Here is a 7249-nt window from a genome sequence, read left to right as displayed (position 1 = left end):
GGACAATAAAAAAAAAAAAAAAAAAAAGAGTCAAGAATAAAAGAAAACATATGCTAAAGAGAGATTCAGAAGCTAGTTTGGGATATTTTTGTAGCTACTTCTACTCAGGATACTTGCGAGAGGTTGACTTTTGGTTTTGTTCTTGCTTGTCGATTTGTATACAGTCATATCAGCTACCAAAGAATGATTCAAGAGTACAAATTCCCTTAATGTACATCACCTCAAGTTAGGTTACTGATGAAGCCAGGGCTGTAGGAAGGTGTCAGGAACCTGGCTGTGACTTAAATATTCACGACTAAAGAGCAGATTCCAGTACCTGAATTACACTCTGTAGCAACCTGCCAGGCCTTGGGGTACATTTATGATAGTAGCAGGCAATCTAACCCACGCCAGAAATTAGCCAGGAGCATGTCATCAAGTCGGAAGCTCTCCAGCTGGGGAGGGCAGATGGACCCACAGAGATCATCATACAGGCAGGCCCTCAAGCTCCAATGAAAAGGCACTCCAAAAGGGACTAGCTTTCCAAGCAGCTAGGATGAGGGTCCTAAAGCCCACATCCACAGGCTCCATACTCCAACAAGGCCACACCTACTCCAACAGGGCCACATCTTCTAAAGGTGCCATTCCCTGGGCCAAGCATATACAAACCACCACAGTATGTAACATCTGGAACGGACTCTGACTAACCATGTCCTGACCAAGAGCTGAGCTTCCCTAATGCCTTACCCAGGTGCTTTGCACTATCTACGGCTGCCCATCTGTTCTGAGGAAAGGGTCTGGGTGAGTGGAGCATCTAGAAGTACTTTCATATGAAGAAATGAGCAGGAAAATAATTCCTGTTTTCTTCTATAGACGGTAAGGCTAAGTATCTCAAAGAAAACCCACAGACAGTGAGTGCCAACCTTCAGATTTTGGCAGTGTGGAGCCAGCGATAGAACCAAGGATTTCTACCTGATCCCTGGTGAAGCTGATAAACCCCAGGTAGGTAGGTCCACTGACATGCCTGACACACTGAGTTGTCTAACTCTGAAATTGCTACTTTTCTTATTGCTGTAAGAAAGTATGTAGCCAAAGCAACGTAAGGGACTTACGGGACCTAGGGTGGCTACAGTTTGGCTCACCTCACAGTGGGAAAGGCACAGGAGCGCCTATGTGAGGGGGCTGCTCACACTGTGTGTCCACAGTCAGGAACCAGGTGTTGCTAGAGTTCTGTTCACTTTTATCCAGCACACAGGATGCTGCTGCTCTTGTTCAGAGCCCTTCTCACCTGAACCTTTCTGGAAACACTCTCTGAGGAGTTTCCAGAATCATGCTTCCCTGACACTGACAATCAAGATTAACTATCCCAAATCCTGACACTCAATGGGCTCGGCTCCTTCCCCACCCCCTTGTTGGCAGGTCAGAAGTGAGGCAGAAGACACACAGCTCTAAAATGATTCTTCTGATGGGTTCTCCATTAGCAATTGGAGAATCAACATCTATACTAGGCTATAAAGATAGCACCAGGGACTAGTTTCAGAAGAATCTGATTATTAAATCTGAATGATTCACAGCCATGCTTAATTTCTCAAATAGACACAGTTCTCCAAAAGATACTGTCACTTCATAGCGCATAAATCTCCAGTGCACTCCTTAAAGTATGGCTGTCCTTAGGAAGAAATGACATGGGACACTGGCAGAAACCTGTCATGTTTTCTTTTTCTTTTTTTTTTCATTATTATTTTTTTTAATTAGGTATTTTCCTCATTTACATTTCCAATGCTATCCCAAAAGTCCCCCATACCCTCCCCCCACCCACTCCCCTACCCACCCACTCCCCCTTTTTGGCCCTGGCATTCCCCTGTACTGGGGCATATAAAGTTTGCAACGTGTCATGTTTTCAAGCACTTTTATCTGTCTCCTTTCTGCTATTCCGAGTCAAGACTCCTCATTCATCCCTACAGGGGGTGCTCTCAAGCCCCAAAACTCGTGTTTTCCCCATTCCCATCCTCCTAGATTCTCCACTCAGCTAGTGATAAATTCATGTCCCAGGAAGGAAAACTGAGTATCTTGCTCTGACTGAAGTCTGTGCATGACTTCACAGAGTTTCCAAATATCGGCTTTAAAAGAGGAACAATATGGAACTGCTGTTCAGTGATAGGTTGATTGCCTATCATATACAAGGCCCTGGGCTCCAACCCCAACACTGAAAAAGAAACAACAGATGTGAACCTACGCTATTTCTCTATTTTCCTGCCATGGTCTCTTCCTGGGGGCCTACTTCCATCACCCAGGCCTCACCTCCGAGAGGTTCTACAACTTCCCCACACAGTGCCACCAGCTAGGGACCAAGTGTACAAACATGAATTCATCGGAGAGGGTGTCTGGTGTAGAATGATGAGAGTAAGATGCTGTGTTTCTTAGGACAATCCCACCTACATATAAAAGCACTTAAATATAGTCTGGGAAGGTTTTTGTGCTATGCCAGATTTATGTATACGTGAGTAACATTGGCCAAATTATCATCTTTTCCGTTATTTCCTAAGTATGATCCTAAGGAAGGGTTTTCAGAATGCTGTTTATAAGAAAAACACATGAAAGCTGCTTTATTTTTGTCCTTGAAGAATGCAGGATGAGCAGTAACGCAGTACCAATGGAGGCTCTGATTCACTGCTAGACACTGCCATCTAGCAGGAAGCCAGCAGATGAGTTATTACAACCTCAGAATTTTGACACACCTTTTTGGTCATTTGATGCATTGCCTTTGGCTTAGAAGCAAAAGACAGGTTTCGGTTTTCTATTTTGCTTCTTTTTTCTTTTCTAAGGCAGGGTCTGGCTACATAACCTAAGCTAGCCTCTAAATCACCTTTTCTTGCCTTGGTTTCCAGAATGAGCGCTAGAAATACAGGCCATTGAATAAGAAAGAATGAGAGAACGAAAGAATGAGAGAAAGGAAGGAAGGAAGGAAGGGAGTGAGGGAGGGGGAGAGAGAGAGTGAGAGAGAGAGAGAGAGAGAGAGAGAGAGGGAGGAAGGAAGGAGAGAAAGACAGACAGACAGACAGACAGACAGACAGACAGAAAGAAAGAAGTGAGATGACCTCTCCCAAGTATGGTGGAGGAGAAGGTTTACTGGAGAGGTGATAGAGTGCACAGTAGATATGAGGGAGAGCATATCCCAAGGCAGGGACAGCTGAGAGAGTTCAGAGTGGATATGAACCGTAGACTGAGTGAGGCAGGCCACAGGAGGGGGTGGGGAAGCAAGAAAAGGGAGGGCCAGGAGACCAAGAGCCAAAAATGGCTGGGGGGGGGGGGAGCTGTCATAGCCAAAATGACCGAATTATATAGGGCAGAGCAACGGAGGGAAGGACTGCTCACCGGAGAAGTTTAGGGTAGAGGGCTGGGTATGCCAGCCAGGAGGACCCTGTAACTTGTAGGGACTGAGGGATGCTGGGAGAACATGGCTGCCAACCTACACTGTGATATGTTAATAGGGAGCCCTGTTAGTCCTTTATCACAGGTTTGAAACCTAACAGCAGTGGAGCACTACAGACATCTTGGAAAGCATTTGAGAGGCAGTTCTAACCCTGAAACAGAGTACTCCGTTTGTTGCTAGCTGGAACACTCAGTGTTCAACACTGGGGTTGATTATTCAATGCAGAAGCCAAGTCAGGCCCTACCTGAAAAGAACTCCATCTGAGAGTATTGTGGAGCAAAGGGAAGCAAGAGTCTAGTTTGTAGTATGACCTCTTCAGCAAGCCCGTGCGAGGAGTGGTGCACCTCATCTGAAGGAAGGAAGGCTGAATTTGAAGGCATTACGGTCCTGAGCATCAGCTAACCTTATTCCAAATTGGACCTATCCGAGTTGGATTCACTGCACAAAACAAGTCAGTCTTCATCAATTATTCTAAGCGCTGTTTCAGGGCATCATATCAGTGCTTAGGAGGTAATCTATTAGAGCTGTTATGTTAAGAAAAAGACATTTTGTGTAAGGTGTCCTATCAGTTAATGCATCCTGGAAAAATCCCAATCAAATGTCATTTTAAAATCCCAAGATCTGTATCTTGTAATACGAAATGAGTCGTATTTTTAAGTGTCCTAATTGGGTGCAAAAAGCTTAAGAAACGACTTGTGTGTGGATAATCAAAACCCGTTCTTCTGGAGGCTCTTCCAAAGTATCTACTAAATGCACAATGTATCCACCTCAGGAAAGTCAAAACTGCTACTCGCGGGGCACAAGTTCAATCAACAAGTGTTTCAAGGGAGCAGCACCCAGGCGCGAGCCGCAATTCTCAGCACAGCAGGGCCTTGAGACTTTTGCCTGGGGCCTTGGGAAGGAAGCTGAGTTGCTGCCCCAGCTCTGCGCTAAATCAGACCCTCGGGATACCGCGCTCCTCCCGGTTCCCCGAGCCCAGGGCTCCGGGACCACCTGCTCCCTGCTGTGCTCTCAGCGGCCAGATAGGCTAGCGCCCCAGTTTCTGGTTCCAGAAAGCCGTGCTTAGGATTTCTAGGATCCCACCCCCACCTCCTCCCAGCGGAGTCGGATGCTCCGCCAGGGCCCAGCAAACTGTCTCGTCTTACATTCCGCTTCTGCACAGCGCCCCAGTCTCCACCGGCAACAGGAGACTCACCTTAGGCATCAGGGCATCAAAACAAGTCCCCAGCACTGTACTTCAACAATCCTCGGGGGATGCGGGACGCTCTACCCACTCCCCAGAGTCCTCACTTTCTATTTACGCGCCTGAGCTCTTGCAAAGACCCGGAGAAGGCTCGATGGAATGGCAGGCACAGCTCCCGGATCATCCCGCCGAAGTCAGCCTGCGAGATCCTAGATCCACGTTTTCGTGGATGCTGTTTTTAAAAGCTAGCGGTCCCGGCTTCAAAACACTTTGGACCGCCCCTCACTGGTACCTCTCCCGGCTATTGGCGAGGAACGCATCAGGTCCTGGAAATTCTGGAAAGTACTCTCTAAGAGCCCCTCTTGAAAGGAAGGGTCCTGATGTCCTTTTAAGTCATAGGAGACTGCGATCACGAGCCAGGAGGACTGAAGCACAAAGTCAATTCCCAATTTTGTTAAACCAAGGCTCCCAGCAGGGGATTACTTTGGTCTCTGTGTCTTAGACTGGCTTGTCTGCTGCAAGTTCCCCGTGACGATGGGGCTGGGATACCTTGGTCACTAATGAGATTTGACCTCTCATGCAAACGTAGGGGCACCCAGTTCCAAATACTATCAGTGTACATATTCAAATCATAACAGGTATGTTAGCCATGGCTAAGTGAAGAAAACCAGCGTCTGAGGTTGTTTTCAATTTTTTATTTGTTTGGTTGGTTGAGTTGGGAGTTTTGAGACACAGTTTCTTGAGACAGGGTTTCGTGTCAATGTAGCCCTGGCTGTTCTGAACCCCGGCTCTGTAGCTGGCCTCCAACTCAGAATGTCCTTGCCTTTATTTTATATAGTAGCTCACTATGTAGCCCAGGCTGGCCTTCAACTCTTTATCCTTCTATCTCAGTCTCCCGAGTGCTGGGATTAAAGGAATGCACTGCCTGGCTTGAAGTGAGCTGTCTTGGTTTCTTTGGGGAGTGGAATTATTGGTTTTTGTTTGTTTGCTTGCTTTTTTTTTTTTTTTTTTTTTTGACAGGGCCACTGTGACACTGTAACACTAACCTTGGGACATGGCTGGAGAAAAGAACAACAGTAATACTGCATTTATTTACCCAAATTAGTTACTGTAAGCTCTCTCAATACAGACGCATCGGTCTTTCCTGAGGCTGAAAGGTGGACAGTCAGAAAGTGTGTGACTGATCCTTAGGAAAACAGAATTTGTGCAGCTGAGAAATGACCTTATAATATTTGCTGTCTATAGTGCTGAGTATTAAATCCACAGGCATTGTGCTAAGCAGTTCCCATACCCAGGCCTAAAGAATGTGCTTTACTCTAAAAGGAATCTCAAATTTGAAGGGGTTTTACTATTATCATTATTATTATTATTAAAGTAATAAGAAGTTGGACCCGGTTGTTTTGAGGCATGCCTATAATCCCAGCACTCAAGTGGACTGAGATAGAAGGCTAATGAGTTCAAGGCTACACAGAGGGACACTTCTAAACTACTTTTGTAAGTATACTGGTTGGTTTTGCTTGTTTGTTTGTTGGCCAACTTGTCACAAACTAGATTCAATTGGAAGGGTGAACCTTAACTAAGAAGATGTCTCCATCATATTGGCCTGTAAGCAAGTATGGGCTGGGGCAACATTTTCTTGACTAAAGACTGATGTGGAAAGGCCCAGTACACTGTGGGATGTGCCACGCGCCGAGCGCCACCACGCGCCACGCCTAAGCAAGTAGTCCTGGGAGGTGCCAGAAAGGTAGCCAGAAGAGGAAGCAGTGTTCTCTCATGGCTTTTCCTTTAGGTCCTGTCTCAAATTCCTGCCCTAACTTCTCTTCCAATGGACTATCAACTGTAAGGTGATAAAAACCTTTCCTCCCCAAGTTGTTTTTGCTCTTGTTGTTTCATCCAAACATCAGAAAGCATACTAGGACAAAAAGGGAGAAAACTGCTATAACAGGCTGTAGATTATTCATGAGGCTTCATGCCGTTATGAAGTATGCACTAAAACTCTCCCCTCTAGCAACTTCCTGTACACTGAACTTTTATGCCGTTAGATCTGAGGCCGAACTGTAACTGTACCCAATGGTATCCTTTAGCTTTGGGGGGGGGGAAGGAAGCTAGAACTTATTAAAACTAGGGGAAAAAACAAGTTCCAAAATGTGACACACTGTAAAATAAACCTAATCTGTTCTCCAGGATCTCCAGCCAGGAAAAGAGCCAGGGGTGAGATTAGAAGACCCTTTATACATGGCAGTTAAACAAAAAGCCAGATGATGATAAGCGTGTCGTCCCTACTCCACAGAAGCTTGGCATGCCCAAGGTAATACATCACAAATCTAGATAGAAAATTTTGTCAGGGGGCAGGGGTATGTACCCCACTTCTGTCCAATGAGGTTTAAATGAAAAGGCTGAAGAGACAGGAGGCTCACGGTGTTGTGTTGTGTTTCTTTTGTTTTGCATTTCACACAGTGAAAAATGCACCCAGCTTGGGTTTATAGGGACTGAAATTAAGTGCTGGAGAGAGAAAGAGAGAGAGAGAGACAAAGACTGGGAGGGAGAGAGGGAGGGAGGGAGAGAGAGAGAGAGAGAGAGAGAGAGAGAGAGAGAGAGAGAATGAATGAATCTCCACTAGCCATGATGGAGCAGTACTAAGGCCCCTAGTGAAA

General features: G+C 46.0%; 1 protein-coding gene across 1 annotated transcript in view; it reads right to left on the bottom strand.

Annotated features, from left to right (window-relative positions):
* Positions 1-4727, bottom strand: part of Fut10 (fucosyltransferase 10) — a 75081-nt gene extending 70354 nt beyond the window's left edge. The window contains exon 1 of the mRNA XM_021170202.1: positions 4608-4727. The gene's annotated coding sequence lies outside the window, so the exon portion shown is untranslated. The remainder of the gene's footprint in view (positions 1-4607) is intronic.
* Positions 4728-7249: the final 2522 nt, after the last annotated feature.

The sequence above is a fragment of the Mus caroli genome, chromosome 8 (genome assembly GCF_900094665.2).
Source record: "Mus caroli chromosome 8, CAROLI_EIJ_v1.1, whole genome shotgun sequence".
NCBI classification, from domain to species: domain Eukaryota; kingdom Metazoa; phylum Chordata; class Mammalia; order Rodentia; family Muridae; genus Mus; species Mus caroli.
Note: the sequence above shows the minus strand (reverse complement) of the source record. Positions and strands in the feature narration are given on the sequence as shown.